General features: G+C 38.2%; 2 long non-coding RNA genes across 2 annotated transcripts; both read right to left on the reverse strand.

Moving 5' to 3' along the window:
• Nucleotides 1-18,010: 18,010 nt before the first annotated feature.
• Nucleotides 18,011-19,911, reverse strand: LOC125242340. Its single transcript, XR_007178847.1, has 3 exons — nt 18,715-19,911; nt 18,552-18,637; nt 18,011-18,458 (listed from the first exon to the last, which is right to left on the reverse strand). It is a non-coding gene; the product is annotated as an uncharacterized LOC125242340 (long non-coding RNA).
• A 1,156-nt stretch (nt 19,912-21,067) lies between these two features.
• Nucleotides 21,068-22,218, reverse strand: LOC125242341. The gene is made up of 3 exons (XR_007178848.1): nt 21,771-22,218; nt 21,608-21,693; nt 21,068-21,515 (listed from the first exon to the last, which is right to left on the reverse strand). It is a non-coding gene; the product is annotated as an uncharacterized LOC125242341 (long non-coding RNA).
• Nucleotides 22,219-22,426: the final 208 nt, after the last annotated feature.

Below are 22,426 nucleotides of genomic sequence, written 5' to 3' on the forward strand. Positions count from 1 at the left end.
CATCATCACATCCTGGGTACCATCTCTTGTCAAAGATCTTGTTGAGACGAACCAAACGAGCCCAAACACGAAATGGTTTCAAGACCTGGTTGATGAGAACTCATGACTACCTTCCGGCTTCATCATCAGATCCTGGGTACCATCACCTCTTGTCAAAGATCTTGTTGAGGCAAATCAAACGAGCCCAAACACGAAATGGTTTCAAGACCTGGTTGATGAGAACTCATGACTACCTTCCGGCTTCATCATCAGATCCTGGGTACCATCACCTCTTGTCAAAGATCTTGTTGAGGCCAATCAAAAGAGCCCAAACACGAAATGGTTTCAAGATCTGGTTGATGAGAACTCATGACTACCATCTGACTTCATCATCAGATCCTGAGTACCATCTATTGTCAAAGATTTTGTTGAGACGAGTCAGTAACCTAAAATTATATTCAATAATAAATAATACTTACTAAAAATATTAGTCAAGTTAATTAGTTACTTACCAAAGTCGTCAACCCAAGGATCAAAGTTTTCGGTCGCAGTATACATGCAACAGTACAGCCAAACACGCACACAAGTGCGGTTTTGGACACGGCGGGTGCCGCACACAATGACAAAATAACTTCGCGATCGTCGAGCCGCGTGCGGAGCGGACTAACACACGTCCTGCCTCTAGAAGCTCTGCCGCGGTACTGACATCGCAAGCGCGCGTAACCGGTAATAAGGAGGCATTTTTAAAAAATCGTCAAAAATATTAAATTGCAATTAATAGAAAACTTTTGCATAAAATCTGTTTAAGTAAGCGTTGCAGATTATTTTTATATTAAAACTACTTCAAAAACAAGTAAGTTTTCAAAGGAATTGACACTTATTCTGAGGTGATTTCTGAAACAAATTGGATTCATCATATCCTCATTTACTCTATTCTAAAGCCTTATAACAAAGAAGTAGTCTCAGAAGATTGTAGTACAGGATATACATAATACATATTTACCACTTGAAGCATTCAAAACTATCCAAATTTTACAAATTAGGCGGACTAAGTCAGCACTTTTTGCGAGTTTTCCTAAACATGCACCAGAAAAAAAATCATAATTAATTAAGTGAGTTAGTTTTTAAAAATCCAGTCTCACAACATGTAAGTTAAGAAGATGTCCTAACCGAATCTTGAACTTGAAAAGTCTTTTAGATGACGGAAAGTGTAGCATTTTGCCGACTAAAACTATCAATTTTACATTATTACGACGTTTTCGTTGAATGCGCTCTTAAGTGTAGGTCGTACGTTAAACTTGACCAGAACGGCCTGATCACTGCGTGTAGGGAGGACCACAACCACCCGCCGCCGAGGTACTTGGTCACCGCTAGTGGAGAGTATGTTAAGTATTAGGTTTGTTCAAAGTGTGCATAACACATTATTTAACTGATTTTTGACGATTTTGTGTTCACTAAACGAAGCTTGCGTTGCGGATAAAAATAAAATTACCTATGCTTTTTTATTTAGAGTTTTGTCAGGTTGTCATTCTAAGTAGAAATAAATAAAAAAATATTTTTAGTTAAGAGAAAGTTATGTTTTTTTTATTTCGTATCACTTTTTAATAGGTTTTAAATGGCGGTAACGGAATGGAAGGGAAAAAAAATTGTCATTTTATACTACATTATAAGGTATGTCGCATAAATGTTTGGTAGAGCTCGTGATTCTTTGCTCGTGATTGTTTATTTAGGTAGTTTTCTTTAGAGAGCAACCTTGTGGCCTTAGCTTTTTGTCCCAATCACTGTTAGAGTGACTCAAGTCAATGAGTTTTCGTCAAAAACGTACCTATTCTGAAAGGTCAAAAATGTATGGTACCTAGTGGCTCTGAATATATCTGGCTAAGAATACATAGGAATAGGTATTTATTTGTTTTTATATATAACAATATTTTTATCTGTACACATTTGTATTTTTTCTCTTTCCAGGTGCCGATTTCAAACCCTTTGATTATAAAATGATCCGCTCCAGTGGCCGCTACCCGCGCCTTTTGTTTGGCAAGCACACTTTTTACAGAAACAGCGCCAATTGGTATTTTTGCACAAAAAGTGCGAAACCAACTTATTGTAAATCTAAAGTTAAAATAGACCCCGAAACTGGTGCGATTTGTTCAGTTAAAGCGACTCATAACCACCCCGCTCCTAGATATATCAGTCATGATGGGAGCTTCGTTAAATATTAACATAATCAACTAATCACGACACGTCATTATGTCTACATTATGTAGTACAAGTTTCATAAAGCAATAAATAAATAAATTACACGCTATAGTTATACCTAGAATCCGTTTCCATAGTTTATTTCGTTAAATTATTATTAGATTTTTGTCCCATTGAATAAATTCAATAACGTTCGTATTCATTTGATTTTGACTTTTAACTATGTTTAAGACTAAGGTACAACAAATAGCATATAAGTAATAAATATATATGAAATAAATCGCTTTTCGGTGAAGGAAAACATCGTGAGGAAATCGGACTAATTCCAATAAGGTCTAGTTTACCCTCCGGGTTGGAAGGTCAGATGGCAGTCGCATTCGTAAAAACTAGTGCCTACGCCAAATCTTGGGATTAGCTGTCATAGCGGACCCCAGGCTCCCATGAGCCGTGGCAAATGCCGGGATAACGCAAGGAGGATGATGATATGAAATAAATTGTATGTTTTTACAAACGCATGATCAGTTAATTAATTTATTTTCTTGTTTAAGAGGAAAAGGGATCAGCTATTCATTCAATTGTAGTTTCAGTTTCTTTCCCTAGATATTGACATTGGAAAATGACTTATTTTTTATAATTTCAATTAGTCTGATGTTTTCACATTATCCGATCCGATATCGGATGTCGGAAGGATTTCAATGGATAAAATCCAAGATGGCACCTGTAATGTATGGGATATCGGTCCGACATCCGATATCGGATCGGATAATGTGAAAACGCACTTATTGTGAGAGTTATGAGCTTTTAAAAAATTGTACAAAATTCGTTTTTTGCTTCTAATTTTTAGCAACCGGAAGGCAACAGCTGTGACATGGATTTGTGTAAAAATATTTCCAATAGTGTCAATATCCTGGTTGGAAAATGAGCACTACAGTGTCTTTGGCCAGTTACGGGGCCGCTGTCCCCTTTTGTCTTAACATAAACACCCACCCACCCACTATTATTTAACGAAAACCCGATCGCAATTCACTTAAGCTGGTTTTAGCGTCACGCGTACCGACCGCGCGGATCTATCGGCACCGGACAAATATGTATTATTAACTTCAGGGAGCATTTTCGTGTAAGGGACCGGCCACATCTAAGAGACGCATGTCCTGAGGTGCGGAACGGACGTCCGCGCCACGCCGCCTGAATGTAATTCAAAAAACGTCTCCTCAGTACATTTTGTACATTCAGGCGGCGTGGCGGAGACGTCCGTGTGTGCGTGTGGATTGAGTGAGCACCTTCCGAAAATAAAATAAAAATATGCTGAACATTTAGTAAAAGTTCTAAAACAATTGTAAAACGAATCTCTGAATTTGTAAAAAGATAAATCAAAAGATACAGTCATTAACATGTGCTCACTCAGTTTTCACAAACTACCAACGAAAACAGTAAATGTATTCATTTAAAATATAATATTTATATACTAACATTTAGTAAAAAATATGCCAACTTACCTCTATAAATTTTAGATCACCTAGTGACGTATTTAATTTTTTACAAATAGTTTCTTATGCTCACTCAATCCTCACACTTTTGAAAAGCCGAATTTTGATGAAAAACATAAGATTTAGACCGCTATTATATGTGTATAGTTTAGTAAAAGTGAAATGGCAATTTGTAAAATACAAAACGAACCACTAACGTGTCAGGTTTTTTTATAATAAATTTTTGTAAGTGCTCACTCAGTCCACACGTTTTGAGAAAGTTAAAAATGTAAATATCTTAAGATTTGTAGCACCACAGACACTCGAAAGTACTTCAACATTTAGTAAAAATTTTTACTAAATATCTACCATCTAATATTTGATATTCGTTGTTTGGTTTTAAAGATATTCAGACATAACTTTTCTCATACAAATGTATCATGTAGGGTGACCACACTATGTCGGCTCCTGATTTTCTCCGCCTTCCCATTGTCATATTGAGATTGGGGAGTTTCGTTCAATTTTGATAATAGTTTATGTTAAACTAAGTAATACCATATTAATTCTCCATCTGCAAACTGTTTTTAGGTTATGTTCTTGGCCTAGTGATGGTGTATTGTGTATTTTTTATCGACGTCAGGATAATAACCATATCGACATTCATGCATTAAAAAGGACATGAATGATAATTGGTAAGAAACAAAGAATATAATACTTCACTAGTAAGAAACCAGAAATCAGGAGCCGACATAGTGTGGTCACCCTACATGATACATTTGTATGGGAAAAGTTATGTCTGAATATCTTTAAAACCAAACAACGAATATAAAATATTAGATGGTAGATATTTAGTAAAAATTTTTACTAAATGTTGAAGTACTTTCGAGTGTCTGTAGTACTACAAATCTTAAGATATTTACATTTTTAACTTTCTCAAAACGTGTGGACTGAGTGAGCACTTACAAAAATTTATTATAAAAAAACCTGACACGTTAGTGGTTCGTTTTGTATTTTACAAATTGCCATTTCACTTTTACTAAACTATACACATATAATAGCGGTCTAAATCTTATGTTTTTCATCAAAATTCGGTTTTTCAAAAGTGTGAGGATTGAGTGAGCATAAGAAACTATTTGTAAAAAATTAAATACGTCACTAGGTGATCTAAAATTTATAGAGGCAAGTTGGCATATTTTTTACTAAATGTTAGTATATAAATATTATATGTTAAATGAATACATTTACTGTTTTCGTTGGTAGTTTGTGAGAACTGAGTGAGCACATGTTAATGACTGTATCTTTTGATTTATCTTTTTACAAATTCAGATATTCGTTTTACAATTGCTTTAGAACTTTTACTAAATGATCAGCATATTTTTTTTTTCGGAAGGTGCTCACTCAATCCACACGCACACACGTCCGTTGCGCGTCGCAAGACACGCGACGCCTAAGTGGGGTCGGTCCCTAAAGCGGGGCGGGTCCCCGCAGACGTCAGCATCAACTTTATGGAAATCGGTTTTGCTGATCGTTCCGTTCGCGCGGTCGGTCCGTATGACACTAAGACCGGCCTTAGATCGCACTTAGGGCCAGTTGCATCAACGACATTTGACAGACACATCATCGTCACGCAGCAGATGTCTGTGGAGCTTCCCATAAAATAAAATTTAACGAACGCTTTAACGGTGACCGACGGTTTGATGCAACCGGCCCTTAACCGCTGATGGTTAAAGTAAATGTTAAAGTTTGACTGTACCTTTAGTGTAATTATCATTCGGAAACGTAACCTAAAGTTTTTTTATATAAACATTATTTTGTATAGGTTTAATACAGCGCGCCACGTGTTTTCAACTGCTCATCCAAAACGAGTTAATTCTAAATCGAAAAGTATAGTTTTCAAATGACATTTACACTTAGATAGATAGATAGATTTAGATAGATAGATAGATAAATTCTTTATTCAACCACAAACTTACTTACACTTGAGGCTCTAAAGGTAAGGCATGGTATTAAATCCTCTTTTTGTTTTCTGATATACATAAAAAAATTAACCTAACCATTTTTATGTATTTGCAGGTCTTAATTCTTTTGGTTATAGAATGATCCCATCGAATCGCGGCGGCCAGCTTCTTTTCTACAACAACCACACGTTTAAGTATAATTCTAACAAAAAACGGTACTACTGCACGAAATCTGGCAAACCAACTTATTGCAAGTCTACAATGAAAGTAGACGACGTCACTGGGGAGATTATTGCGACTAGGGATATCCATAATCATCCTCTACCTAGATATGTGAGTGCTGATGGGAGGTTTGTTAAGTATTAAAGGCTTGCAAAACTAGAATATTATCACTTTTAGTATCAATTTAGATTAAGTATTCATTTCTTTGTATTTTTGTTTTCATTGAATTAGTATTTATATAGAGACATTTTGTTACTACAGGTTGATTCACGAAAGCGGGCGCGAATGGAATGAACTAAACTTTTATTGGTTTTAATGTGTTAGGGACCATCCACACACAGGCGACGCATGTCCTGAGACGCGGAACGGACGTCAGCGCCACGCCGCTCGAATGTAATTTAAAAAACGTCTCCTCAGTACATTTTGTATATAGGAAGGACGTATGACGCACCCCCAGGCGACGCGTCGCTTGGCGCGCGCCGCGTCGCCTGGGGCGCGCCAAGCGACGTCCCTTGCGCGTCCTTCCTATACAAAATGTACTGAGGAGACGTTTTTTAAATTACATTCGGGCGGCGTGGCGCTGACGTCCGTTCCGCGTCTTAAGACATGCGTCGCCTGAGTGTGGGTTGCCACTTAGTGACCTGCATCGGTTTACAGTCAGGTCCACCATTTTATTGGTGAATAATGTGAATATGAAAAGTGCGAAACCAAGTTATTGTAAATCTAAAGTTAAAATAGACTCCGAAACTGGTGCGATTTGTTCAGTTAAAGCGACTCATAACCACCCCGCTCCTAGATATATCAGTCATGATGGGAACTTCGTTAAATATTTACACGATATAATAGTTACCTAAGTGCTATGGAAAGAGCTATAGCGCCAGAGAACCAAGATGACCGACATATCTCCGAAAGTTAGTAGGTTGAAGTGGCAATGGGCTGGCCACATATGTCGCAGAACCAATAACCGCTGGAGCAAGCGTGTTCTGGAGTGGAGACCGCGTCTTGGTAAACGTAGTGTGGGACACCCTCTGGCTAGATGGCGGGATGATTTGCATAGGGGGGCTGGCGGAAACTGGATGCATAAAGCAGCAGACCCTGCTCTGTGGCGTACCTTTTCTAAATGTGGGAGGCCTATGTCCAGCAGTGGACTGCAGCGGGCTGATGATGATGATGATGATGATGAATTACCTAAAATCGGTTACCATAGTTTATTTCGTTAAGTTATTGTTAGATTTTTTTGCATTGAATAAATTTAGTAATGTTCGTATTAATTTGGTTTTCACTTTTGACTTCCAACTTTTAAAGACTAAGGTACAACAAATAGCATATAATAAATATATATGAAATAAATTGTATGTTTTTAGTTTTTACAAACGCATGATCAGTTAATTCATTTACCTCTACTTTCTTGTTTAAGAGGAAAGGGGCTCAGCTTTTCATGCAATTGTAGTTCCAGTTTCTTTCCCTAGATATTGCCATTTGAAAATGACTTATTTCCAATTTCAATTATAGTCAGAGTTATGAGCACTTAAAATTGTATAAAATTCGTTTTTTGCTTCTAATTTTTAGCAACCGTATCAATATCCTGGTTGGAAAATGAGTGCTACAGTTTCTTTGGCCACTTACGGGGCCGCTGTCCCCTTTTATCTTAACATCCCACTCAACACCCACCCCCACTATTATTTAACGAAAACCCGATCGCAATTCACTTAGACAGCGTCCACGCTCATGAGACACATGTCTTGCGGTGCGGAACGAACGTCTCCGCCACGCCGCCTGAATGTAATTCAAAAAACGTCTCCTCAGTACATTTTGTATAGGAAGGACGTAAGACGCGCCCCAGGCGTCGTGGCGGCGGCGTGGCGCGCGCCGCGCCGCCTGGGGGCGCGTCTTCCGCGCCGCAAGACATGCGTCTCATGAGTGTAGACGCTGCGCTGCCTTAGGCTGATTTTAGCGTCACGCGGACCGACCGCTCGGATCTATCGGCACGGACCGGACAAATTTATCTATTAACTTCAGGGAGCATTTTAGTGTAAAGCGGGGTACCCACCCGCGCAGACGTCAGCATCAACTTCATGCAAATCGGTCTTGCTGATCGTTCCGTTCGGTCCGTATGAAAGTAAGACCGGCCTTAGATCGCACTTAACCGCTGATGGTTAAAGTTAATATTAAAGTTTGACTGTACCTTTAGTGTAATTATCATTCGGAAACGTAACATGAAGTTTTTTTTGTATAGTCTTAATGACAGCGCGCCACTTGTTTTCAACTGCTCATCCCTAAACGTTAATTCTAAATCGAAAAGTATGGTTTTCAAATGACATTTACACTTGGGGCTCTAATGTTAAGGCATGGCATTAAGTCCTCTTTTTGTTTTCTGATGTACATGAAAAATGAACCTAACCATTTTTATATATTTGCAGGTCTTAATTCTTTTGGTTATAGAATGATCCCATCGAATCGCGGCGGCCAGCTTCTTTTCTACAACAACCACACGTTTAGGTACAATTCTCACATAAAACGGTACTACTGCACGAAATCTGGCAAACCAACTTATTGCAAGTCTACAATGAAAGTAGACGACGTCACTGGGGAGATTATTGTGATTAGGGAGAACCATAATCATCCTCTACCTAGATATGTGAGTGCTGATGGGAGGTTTGTTAAGTATTAAAGGCTTGCAAAACTAGAATATTATCACTTTTAGTATCAATTTAGATTAAGTATTCATTTCTTTGTATTTTTGTTTTCATTGAATTAGTATTTATACTATTTATATAGAAACATTTTGTTAAGTACTACAGGTTGATTCACGAAAGCGGGCGCGAATGGAATTAACTAAACTTTTATTGGTTTTAATGTGTTAGGGACCATCCACACACAGGCGACGCATGTCCTGAGACGCGGAACGGACGTCAGCGCCACGCCGCTCGAATGTAATTTAAAAAACGTCTCCTCAGTACATTTTGTATATAGGAAGGACGTATGACGCGCCCCCAGGCGACGCGTCCCTTGCGCGTCCTTCCTATACAAAATGTACTGAGGAGACGTTTTTTAAATTACATTCGGGCGGCGTGGCGCTGACGTCCGTTCCGCGTCTTAAGACATGCGTCGCCTGAGTGTGGGTTGCCACTTAGTGACCTGCATCGGTTTACAGTCAGGTCCACCATTTTATTGGTGAATAATGTGAATATGAAAAGTGCGAAACCAACTTATTGTAAATGTAAGTTAAAATAGACTCCGAAACTGGTGCGATTTGTTCAGTTAAAGCGACTCATAACCACCCCGCTCCTAGATATATCAGTCATGATGGGAACTTCGTTAAGTATTAACATAATCAACTAATCATTATTCGTCGTTATGTCTACGAAGCACAAGTTTCATAAACAAATAAATAAATTTAAATAATTACACGATATAGTTACCTAAGTGCTATGGAAAGAGCTATAGCGCCAGAGAACCAAGATGACCGACATATCTCCGAAAGTTAGTAGGTTGAAGTGGCAATGGGCTGGCCACATATGTCGCAGAACCGATAACCGCTGGAGCAAGCGTGTTCTGGAGTGGAGACCGCGTCTTGGTAAACGTAGTGTGGGACACCCTCTGGCTAGATGGCGGGATGATTTGCATAGGGGGGCTGGCGGAAACTGGATGCATAAAGCAGCAGACCCTCAGCAGCAGAAGCAGCTCAGAAGCAGAGAGCTGCTCTGTGGCGTACCTTGTCGAAATGTGGGAGGCCTATGTCCAGCAGTGGACTGCAGCGGGCTGATGATGATGATGATGATGATGATGATGAATTACCCAAAATCGGTTACCATAGTTTATTTCGTTAAGTTATTGTTAGATTTTTTTTGCATTGAATAAATTCAGTAATGTTCGTATTAATTTGGTTTTCACTTTTGACTTCCAACTATTAGGTACTTTTAAAGACTAAGGTACAACAAATAGCATATAATAAATATATATGAAATAAATTGTATGTGGTTGCATATTTGAGCCGTTTGGGGTTGAGACCCTGGGGCCCTGGGGGGAAGGCGCCCACAGGGTCTTCAAAGAATGCAGCCGCAAGCTTGTGGAATTGACACGTGACCAGAGGGCTGGGTCATATCTGGCACAGCGGATCAGCATTGCCATACAACGTGGCAATGCTGCCAGCCTTCTGGGCACGTTGCCAGTGGACGGCGATTTGGGGCAAGTCTTTTATTTATAGTTTATTTATAAGTTAAGATTTTAGTTTTAGTTTGTAGTTTTATTTAAGGACCTATTTTATTTTTTTATTATTATGTACTACTGTTTGCCAATAAATTATATTCAATTGTATGTTTTTAGTTTTTACAAACGCATGATCAGTTACTTCATTTACCTCTACTTTCTTGTTTAAGAGGAAAAAGGGCTCAGCTTTTCATGCAATTGTAGTTCCAGTTTCTTTCCCTAGATATTGCCATTGGAAAATGACTTATTTCCAATTTCAATTATAGTCAGAGTTATGAGCACTTAAAAATTGTATAAAATTCGTTTTTGCTTCTAATTTTTAGCAACCGTATCAACATCCTGGTTGGAAAATGAGTGCTACAGTTTCTTTGGCCACTTACGGGGCCGCTGTCCCCTTTTATCTTAACATCCCCTCAACACCCACCCCCACTATTATTTAACGAAAACCCGATCGCAATTCACTTAGACAGCGTCCACGCTCATGAGACACATGTCTTGCGGTGCGGAACGAACGTCTCCGCCACGCCGCCTGAATGTAATTCAAAAAACGTCTCCTCAGTACATTTTGTATAGGAAGGACGTAAGACGCGCCCCAGGCGTCGTGGCGGCGGCGTGGCGCGCGCCGCGCCGCCTGGGGGCGTGTCTTTCGCGCCGCAAGACATGCGTCTCATGAGTGTAGACGCTGCGCTGCCTTAGGCTGATTTTAGCGTCACGCGGACCGACCGCTCTGATCTATCGGCACGGCACCGGGCAAATATTTATTAACTTCAGGGAGCATTTTAGTGTAAAGCCGGGTACCCAGTACCCACCCGCGCCGACGTCAGCATCAACTTCATGGAAATCGGTCTTGCTGATCGTTCCGTTCGGTCCGTATGACAGTAAGACCGGCCTTAGATTGCACTTAACCTCTGATGGTTAAAGTTAATATTAAAGTTTGACTGTACCTTTAGTGTAATTATCATTCGGAAACGCAACATGAAGTTTTTTTTGTGTAGTCTTAATGACAGCGCGCCACTTGTTTTCAGTTGAAAACAATGATGGGATGAGCAGTTGCTCATCCCTAAACGTTAATTCTAAATCGAAAAGTATGGTTTTCAAATGACATTTACACTTGGGGCTCTAATGTTAAGGCGTGGCATTAAGTCCTCTTTTTGTTTTCTGATATACATAAAAAATTAACCTAACCATGTTTATATATTTGCAGGTTTTAATTCTTTTGGTTATAGAATGATCCCATCGAATCGCGGCGGCCAGCTTCTTTTCTACAACAACCACACGTTTAGCTACAATTGTCACACAAAAAGGTACTACTGCACGAAATCTGGCAAACCAACTTATTGCAAGTCTATAATGAAAGTAGACGACGTCACTGGGGAGATTATTGTGATTAGGGAGAACCATAATCATCCTTTACCTAGATATGTGAGTGCTGATGGGAGGTTTGTTAAGTATTAAAGGCTTGCAAAACTAGAATTTTATTACTTTTAGTATCAATTTAGATTATTCATTTCTTGGTATCTTTGTTTTCATTAAATTAGTATTTATATAGAAACATTTTGTTACTACAGGTTGATTCACGAAAGCGGGCGCGAATGGAATGAACTAAACTTTTATTGGTTTTATTGTTTTAGGGACCATCCACACAGGCGACGCATGTCGTGAGACTCGGAACGGACGTCAGCGCCACGCCGCGTACATTTTGTATAGGAAGGACGTAAGACGCGCCCCCAGGCGACGCTTCGCTTATCGCGCGCCGCGTCGCCTGGGGCGCGCTAAGCGACGTCCCTAGCGCGTCCTCCCTATACAAAATGTACTGAGGAGGCGTTTTTAAATTACACTCAAGCGACGCGGCGCTGACGTCCGTTCCACGTCTTAAGACATGCGTCGCCTGAGTGTGGGTTTACACTTAGTGACCTGCATCGGTTTACAGTCAGGTCCACCATTTTATTGGTGAATAATGTGAATATGATACATACAAAGATAGGTATCCTCATTCACTGTACTTGTGCCAGCTCTTGTGAATCAAGATGTACCTACTGACATAACATAGCGTATAAGTCCAACACATGCGGACCATGTGTCCTGATAAATATCTTCGTTTATTTACATGCTGAGCTTGTGTATTGACAGATCCAATTTTCAGTAACGAGGCTCAAGCACTTTGATATGAAAAAAAAATTAGCCAATATTTTTTTCACTTTTTACCTTGTAGGCGATAATTATTAGAGAGAAACATATTATAAATAATGTAGGTATAACACTTACATTAAGGCATGTGTAAGGGACCGGCCACACTTAAGAGACGCATGTCCTGAGGTGCGGAACGGACGTCCGCGCCACGCCGCCTGAATGTAATTCAAAAAATGTCTCAGTACATTTTGTATAGGAAGGACGTAAGACGCGCACCCAGGCGGCGCGGCGCGCGCCAAGCCACCGCCACGCCGCCTGGGGCGCGTCTTACGTCCTTCCTATACAAAATGTACTGAGGAGACGTTTTTTGAATTACATTCAGGCGGCGTGGCGGAGACGTCCGTTGCGCGCTGCAAGACACGCGACGCCTAAGTGGGGTCGGTCCCTAAGTTTGATATAAAATATGTATAAAAGATTACGTATGTTTGTATTTGATGTACTTTATACCTACGAGTATAAGTACAATTTAGCATATGAAAGTTATATTTAATGACATAATTTCAGTGTAGTTATGGTCCTGGGTAGAAATAAATAAATTTAATACATATATGAAGAAAAATATCGTTTTTGAATTATTTTCTTTAAATTATGCAAATTATGATAATGATAATGACGAAAAGGTATTTACAGCAGCAACTTATTATATGAATTTTAGATCTGGAAATGTTATGGCAGGCAAGCATATGGATTGTGCTTGTTAGTAGCAGTCTCCTTAGCATATGGACGCCTGCAATTGGGTAAAGAGCATTGCATGCCTTCTTAACCCTCCTCGCCCTTGTTCAGCTAGAGAGCAGGAATATAATTATATGACTCATAACTTATAAGATAAATACAGTGTAAGAAAAAAAAAGCCGCCATAAGTTTAGTTGATACCTTCTCGGTTAGATGAGATGGCGACAGTAAATTATTAATAATTTATTAATAAACTATGGTTGAAATTTGTCAACTGAGGTTCTAATTTATTATGGGAACTGATTATGTTACTTACAATGATCTTATAATAGGTACATCTCGACTTCCCAACGCTACAAACCATTTTGAGCATTTACAGCGTTACAGGTAAATATATTAGGTATTGGACCCCATACAGTTCACGACTTTTCTCTTTCCGAACAGACTCTAATCATAATTCACCATGAACTGTTTGTATTCCAGAATATCCAGAATATCTACTATCAGGCACTGGTCCCACCGCGAACTAGTGAACTATGAGCTATCGGCTATAAAAAAGAACAAAAGATAGTCATTCCCACGTAAATAAAAGAGACACGGCGATGTTTATAGTTACTCGCCCAGCGGTGAGCTATCAATATCGCCGTGTCTCTTTTACACGGGAGTGTTCATCTTTTCGTTTTTATAGCCGATAGCTCATAATTATGTTACTAGCTCGCGGTGGGATCAGTGCCTCAGAAGGTTACACCTACTACAAAAATAGTACTAACACCTACAGGGGGGTTACCATGACGTACTAAAGACGTTCAGTTTAGGTTGAGAGAAAGGGACACAGCTATAGCAGTTACATAGCTCCGTCCCTCTCTCTCAACCTAAACTGAACGGCTTTAGCACGTCATGGTAACCCCCCTGTACTGTACCAAGTACCAAGTTGACGAGCAGCAAATGCAAGGCTAAAGTACCAAGTTGACGAGCAGCAAATGCAAGGCTAAATGTTAAAGCTTCCAAGAGATGGGTTTTAGTTTATCAGTACAAAAAATCTAATTGTTCCTAAATATTAAAATATACGGATGTAGCTACTCACGTTAATTTATCGCGACATGTTTCGAGTCATATGGACACCTATCATCAGGCAAGACTGGCATGAGTAATCCAATTCATCAAAATTTGTTCAATAAGTGTTCAAAGTGAGTGAAAGTTTTTCTAAAAGCATCGTTGAATAAAGCAATTACTTAAACTTTGTTTGTTTTTAACCCCTGACGCAAAAATGACAGGTTGTTATAAGGTTGACGTGCCTGTCTGTGGCATCGTAGCTCCCGAACTGATGAACCGATTTAGATTTAGTTTTTTTTTGTCTGAAAGCTGAGTTAGTCGGGAGTGTTCTTAGCCATGTTTCATGAAAATCGGTCTGTCGGGGATTTTTTCAAAATTTTAATTATAGTGAGTAGAAGAAAGATAATCTTGTGACTTGTGTTTTTTTAACACGCGCTATTATCTTTTGATCCAGTAACTTTATACATCTGCAGTATGCGTCAAATCCGGTAGTTCTGATTTTTTGCAGACCTGTTTATGATGTTGGCCTAATGAATAATCCAAGTTTGTGACCTCGAGCGCCGACCGCAACTTTGTCAAAAATCGAAAAAACCGCGAAAAAATCGTTCATTTTAATGGTAGTTAGTTTAAAAAATTAAAAGGTAGTTAGTGTTTTAGTAATAAGACCGCCGTTTGACAAGCACTATGTAAAATTTTAATTGTGTTTGTTAATTTTGTATTTTCTATTATGGTGAGCCAATAAAAACTGTTCTAACTACATCGACAATAGTTTCCAATTTATGTATTCTACTACTATAAACACTCTTCTTAATAATATTTATAATTATGTGTATTCGCATGAAACATAAAAAAGGAAAAGAAAAAACTCGAAAAATGCGGGGCACTTCTGGTGTGGACACTACACGAAGGGAGGCCTATGCTCAGCAGTGGGCGATTAATGGCTGAAATGATGATGATTTCATACAATGAAATATGTAGCATGAGACTTTGTTTCAGAACATCCGTACGAAATCATCAAGTCACAACGTGGAAAGCCCTTATACTGGCCGCCGGTTACACCTACTACAAGAACAGCGCCAACTCCTATTATTGTACAAAGTTTAGCAAATGCAGGGCTAGCATCTTCTTGGAAGGCGAATTTGGGAGAATAATAGCTACGAGAGGGCAGCATAACCATGTTGCTCCTAACTATGTTAAGTTGAAACGGATTAAATCGCTAACATCCCGACGTTTGAATTTTTTGAATATTGACTTTATTAATAGTGTGTGAACCTGCCTTAGAAATCTATATTAATGGATGCTTTTGCACATTTTAATTTTTCCTCAGTCACCCGTTGACCACGAACGCTGTTTAGTTTACGCGATTTAATCCGTTTCCATAGTTTTATTTTACTGTCAGGCTTATTTAATTGATGCCGATAACCAACAAGTATAAGCATATTTCGATACTGATAATATAAGTAACTACTTAAGTAACGTATGAAGGGCGGGGCTTTTGATTGAAGTTGTCATGTTTATCGGTTATTAAAAGTATCGCTACGTTATTTTAGATAGACTTGTTTGAAACGTGCGGTCATGATGCAATAAAATCAAAATATGATATTTATTCGGGTATTGGTATCGGGTTTGATATTTGAGGTAAATATAGTTGTTATTTTTTCAATTATTGTTTACTGTACTAATTACTTATAAATAAACTAAAATATGACTCGTAGTACTATAATGTCTATAATGAAACAATATATTTTTGCATTATGAACACCTGCTTTATCACTTCCCCTTAAACTCTTACCCCGTTGTCTCTCTTATTCATAAACGTACACTAAAGTTATCAAGCCGATAAAGTTCGTTTGTCCCTTTCTATTACACCAATACGTCGGAAAGGGACAAACGAACTTTATCGGCTTGATGACTTTAGTGTACGTTTATGAATGAGGCGGTTATTATGCATTTTTAATTTTAAGTGGAGTACGAGTATTATCAAGAATGTGCATCTCGCAGATCTCGCTCGTAGCTGTCTTGTAAGTTACGCAGCCGTCACTGAAATTAATAATATTTGCAGGAAGGCTACTGAATAGTCCACTAGTATACTCCCTGTCTCCATCACGGTTCTGAGGGTGACTCAAAACTAAGAATTATATTAATTTTTATTACAGGCCTTCCATACAAAATGATAGCCACAGGCCGAGGGGCCACCCTCCTCATGCTGCATGGCCACACCTACTCGTACAAGGAGAAAAACAAGCGCTACCACTGTTCCAAGCTGTCCAGCTTGAAGTGCAAGTGCTTCGTCAAGCTGGACCAGATGGGGAGGATCGTGCGGCTCTATGAAGACCATAACCATGAACCGCCTAGGTACATGGTGACCAAGTCAGGATTGTACATGAAAGTAAACTGAAAACGGGAAAAATAAGAATTACCATTGGGGCTGTGTAAAGTTTACTAAAGTATCCTCGCTCCCCGATAAAGTAGACCTGCTTGTGGAATTTCGATATTACAAGGAAAATCTTAAATTAAGGTCGATGATAGTCATTCAAGTATCTTTCATGTTTTATTTAAATGCGGAAATCAAAATATTTTTTTTATTTATCAATGTAATTCAATAAAAAATATTTGTGTTGTGTACACATACAATGGTCTTTTAATATAGTTTTCTTACCGCTTGTTTGTGTGATACGTACAAAACGAGTAATTATTGTGTGTAATAATCAGCTTCTCTTAATAGGAAGAAATGAGAATGACAGCAGACATTTAATACATTTATGTTTTCAATTCCAGGTCTAGGTTACAAAATAGTATACTCCAGCCGCGGCACCCCGCTGATATTGTACAACGGGTACACCTACCACAAGAACAGCAAGTACAGTTATTACTGCTCCAAGTTTTCGACCATCAGGTGCAAGTCAAGCATATACTTGAACGGACACGGTGTTATCATGTCTTTGAGAGGCGAGCATAACCACCCGCCCCCGAAATACGTGCTCACTAACGGAAAATACACGAAAATATAGTGTATATTTTAAAAGTTCAACTGCTGCTTAATATCATAAGGGCAGTTACTAATGCTTCTTGTTCTTGGTCATCAAGCAAATTCAGGTTATCTTGAACGGCACCGGGGCTATAATTTCTTTGAGGGATGACCACAATTTCGCCTAATTTGCATCCTCTGTAATGTGCGTCATTAATGGTCTCAATACTCTAATTAAAATAATTAATATAATAAGTTATTGGGGAAGGATTTTATTGTAAATATTAGCACAAATATCGGACTCAAAAGTACATAATTATAGATATATATTTCAATTAAGTATTAGGTAATATTGATGTTACTTAAACATAATATTGCAAAATAATTGTAAAATAATGTTATGAAATAAATTCATTTGTCGATAGCAAACTGAACTTTTCTTGTATATTTGGGACTGTGTTATGAAAAAATGTACCTATATCAGGTCATGGTCAGTTACATAAACAGTCCTAATTTTCATCGAAGCAAGAGAAGAATGGTATGAGGATTTGAAGATTCTCTTTAATTGTTTCTCTTGCGACAATGTGTCTTACTTTATCTAACTTTGTATCCAAAGATGTTGCAAATGCAGGTGACCAAGAAGGTAAAAAGCTCATTTTGATTACCTACTTTATTTCAGGTTATAAAATAATTCCTACAGCGAACGGCAAGAAATTGTTGCTGTTCAACGAATACACATATTATTTCAAAAACGGCAGGCGCTACGTGTGCTCCAAGTTGTCCAGCTTGAGCTGCAAGTCTACCGTGAGACTCAACGCCGATGGCTCCATCTTCGACGTCAGAGGGGAACATAACCATCCGCCGCCCAAATACATGATTACTGCGGATGGGAAGTATCTGTTGGTGTAGTGGAACTTCTACACTCGTCAACACTATCATTTGTGTGTTCGCGGTAATTCTAAAACTATCTAGCACAACTACTGAGCTCCAACATACATAACGAAGGATAACTAGTATTTTATGAGAGTGACATAGTTTAGTTTCATCATTGTTACAATTTTGGGGATTACCTAAGGGTAAATAAAGTAAACTAGGTATTTATATAGAAAATAACTTTTTAATTAACTTACTTTTTGAAAATAATTTCGAAAGTAATAATACACTACTTAGTAACGCCTAACTGGTAGGCAATGAAACTACCCTTATTATAAATTATATCGCTAGCTCAGTCTATTTACTTAAAAAAAAAACAAATACCTAAAATTTAGAGCATAGGGGTGAGTCAGTAGTTCTGGTACTGGAAGACCGGGTAAAAGGTAAATTATTAATTAAAAAATTAATTTATGTTGGGCGCCTTTTTTAAAAAATAAACGAGGAACGCTCTGACCTTGGGGGACGTCTAACCGAATTGAGGAGAGGTGGCCGCTGCAGCCACGGAATGGGAGCTCTTCCATACCGATCGCCACAGCCTCCTGTCCACCGGTCCAGGCTCGGGAAGCATCAGCTCTGCTCTGTCTTCGAACGTTAACCTCCAAATCTGAGGACCTGAAATAGGTTTAAAAAAAAAACAATGACCCTGAGGCTTCCACCAACCCTTAGCGAGGGTTAAAATATTACTCGAACGAATGTGAAACGTACCCATTCCAGAAAAGAAGCCGGCTTGTGGTTCCGTGCAATCATGTCAATGGAAGGGGTCCTCAGTAATTTTATAAAATTAAAATCATCTGAAAATAATGGACACAAGAATTAGCACTGAACGTAACACAACAAACTGCATTCGAATATGGAAGAAAATACTTACGATTATGCGATTAATTCGCGATTTAAAAATTAGAATGTGGCGCATTGGCCCTGAAGAATTTGAAAACCACCCGTCTACATCCTTTCCAATATGCAAAGTGTCGGCTGACAGCTCGGCCCACAGATACGTGACGAGATGCATTCGCCTATAGACAACAACTTTAACTTCTGTCTTAAAGAGGGTAATAAAATATTTCCAAAAAGGAACGAAAACTAACAATACAATAATAAATTGAGTTTTATTTTTAATAAATGAAAATTCAAAAGGGATTTTGGAAGGAAATAAATTAACGACGATCGACACGCCATCTTTTGTCATTCTAGCTAACAGCAAACTGGGTTATCAATACAATCCTGCCGATAGATGGCTCTGCCTGTACGAAACCAATAGTTACTTGAGTATAATATCAGCTAAATAAAAATATACCTACGAGGTTTGAAAAAATATTGTTACAGTACTCCCCTCCCCAGAGAAAATTTTGACGCAGGCAAAATTTTGAGCTGGTCCCCAGCTCCAAACTACAGGAAATATGGGTAATATAACAGCTACAACTCGAAATCTATAATCGATAACAAAAAAACCATCCAAATCGAACCCACGCACTAAACCAGATAAGAATAGCCTTTTTTTTTTTTTAGGCAAATTACTACATTACGTCGCATCGTCTATATTTCTTGGCGGCACAGCGAGCTATACCAGACAGCGGGCTGTACGTCCAAGCGATATAACGGAAGACGGCTTATAGCTAAATGAAATTTCCCTAACAAATATCGGTGACAGCTAAGAATACAAAGAACAGACAATAACACCAGAACAACGAAGCGTATATACCGGCTGCGTCTATGTACGACACAAGACGGAACGTTTCGACACAACATTAGACATAAGTACAAGGGTTGACTGTACAGACCGCGTCTCAGGCGACGCAAGTCTGTCGGTCCGACAACACAAAAGAACGCCAACGTTCACGCATATGATTTAAGTCATATCGCAAAGCATCAACAAGGGTACAACACTGCTATTAAGAATTCTCCGTTTAAATCCGCAAGAATCCGACCAGCCAGTGAAGCTGAAATGCTGGTTTAAAACGCCAGCACCCAGAAAACTACGTGAAGAGAACTTTTAAATCGTCCACTCACCACCAAACATCGAAAAGGTAATACTTGTGTACGGACGTATTAGTACCATCCGGACACAATGTACGTAACTCCCACTTTCAACACATAAAAGGAAAAAAACGCCTACTATACATCAAAACAAAAAAAACTACCTATCACCGATAACTGCTAATAAATGAATACCTACTCCTTAAACGTAACAACAATATGGAAAAACTCTTGTTAAATCTAATCCACCGGAAAGTAGGTAATAAAGATAACGCCTCGTAAACAACTTAGATCACGAACACTTTCACAACAAAATATTTATTCTAAAGTATTTTCAACCACAAAGGAAACCCACGAAAAATATTAAATGTGCACGCTGGACTAATTTAAATAATAAAAGGTCCAAACAATCACCCAATTATTTAAATATAAAAGTTAGGTTAAATTATTATTATTAATTTTTTTTTTCTAATCACCCTGTATGCTCTTTACATGTTTAACTTTATGTAGTAAAACTCAATTAAAATACCTACATAAATATTTGTACTAAATTTACAACACCAACTTCAATATCGTTAAGGTAGGAAGAATAAAATAGGTAATTTAGAAAAACAAGACACCAATTATTACGACTGGCTGTAGGTACTTTAAATTACTTCAACTATTATCATTAGGTAAGAACTATGAACAATTAAAATTAACCACCTTCTAGAAAAATATGTAGTCTAGTTAAATACAATATAAAATAAAGTTAATTTGCTAGTCACACCTTTCACATCAAAATGTAAAAAAAAATCCTGATTTACGAATTACAAAATGCAGTAGGTACCAAGCGTTTGGTACTATTCAGAATTAAATACAAGCAAATTTTTCTTACTTTTCACTAATATAAAGAGACAAAATGGTTTTGTAGGTAGATATAGTACTGTTGGCAATGAATAAAAATAACCAGATTTGGTACCCACCAACTAACAAGAGGTAATAATTATCTATTTATATGGTACTATACATTTAACACACAAAGAAAGTAATACGGAAACCTTTCCTTTATTTTTAGTAAGGAATTGATTTTGCCAACAATCTTAGGTAGGTATGTAAATAATCACCAATACTATGTTTAAGAAAATTTATAAATAGGTACCTACGCAACCAACGGTCTTCCAGTCTGAACTCTCTAAAGCCACACGTAGGGCTGCCACTGTTACAATTTTGGGGATTACCTAAGGGTAAATAAAGTAAACTAGGTATTTATATAGAAAATAACTTTTTAATTAACTTACTTTTTGAAAATAATTTCGAAAGTAATAATACACTACTTAGTAACGCCTAACTGGTAGGCAATGAAACTACCCTTATTATAAATTATATCGCTAGCTCAGTCTATTTACTTAAAAAAAAAACAAATACCTAAAATTTAGAGCATAGGGGTGAGTCAGTAGTTCTGGTACTGGAAGACCGGGTAAAAGGTAAATTATTAATTAAAAAATTAATTTATGTTGGGCGCCTTTTTTAAAAAATAAACGAGGAACGCTCTGACCTTGGGGGACGTCTAACCGAATTGAGGAGAGGTGGCCGCTGCAGCCACGGAATGGGAGCTCTTCCATACCGATCGCCACAGCCTCCTGTCCACCGGTCCAGGCTCGGGAAGCATCAGCTCTGCTCTGTCTTCGAACGTTAACCTCCAAATCTGAGGACCTGAAATAGGTTTAAAAAAAAACAATGACCCTGAGGCTTCCACCAACCCTTAGCGAGGGTTAAAATATTACTCGAACGAATGTGAAACGTACCCATTCCAGAAAAGAAGCCGGCTTGTGGTTCCGTGCAATCATGTCAATGGAAGGGGTCCTCAGTAATTTTATAAAATTAAAATCATCTGAAAATAATGGACACAAGAATTAGCACTGAACGTAACACAACAAACTGCATTCGAATATGGAAGAAAATACTTACGATTATGCGATTAATTCGCGATTTAAAAATTAGAATGTGGCGCATTGGCCCTGAAGAATTTGAAAACCACCCGTCTACATCCTTTCCAATATGCAAAGTGTCGGCTGACAGCTCGGCCCACAGATACGTGACGAGATGCATTCGCCTATAGACAACAACTTTAACTTCTGTCTTAAAGAGGGTAATAAAATATTTCCAAAAAGGAACGAAAACTAACAATACAATAATAAATTGAGTTTTATTTTTAATAAATGAAAATTCAAAAGGGATTTTGGAAGGAAATAAATTAACGACGATCGACACGCCATCTTTTGTCATTCTAGCTAACAGCAAACTGGGTTATCAATACAATCCTGCCGATAGATGGCTCTGCCTGTACGAAACCAATAGTTACTTGAGTATAATATCAGCTAAATAAAAATATACCTACGAGGTTTGAAAAAATATTGTTACATCATCAACATTTTTGTTTTAGTTAGGGTATCCAATTTACGTAAGACTGTTTATACTATAAATAAAGCGTGACGAAGTACTGCTTGTTTTCTTTGTCACTTTTAAAAAGTACCTGCAATTAGTTCATATCATGATTCTTGCAGATGTTAGTGGCATCTGCGGAAACACAATTATTTCTTGTAGTTTGTAATTTCCGAACATAA

This window comes from Leguminivora glycinivorella, chromosome 2 (genome assembly GCF_023078275.1).
Source record: "Leguminivora glycinivorella isolate SPB_JAAS2020 chromosome 2, LegGlyc_1.1, whole genome shotgun sequence".
NCBI lineage: Eukaryota > Metazoa > Arthropoda > Insecta > Lepidoptera > Tortricidae > Leguminivora > Leguminivora glycinivorella.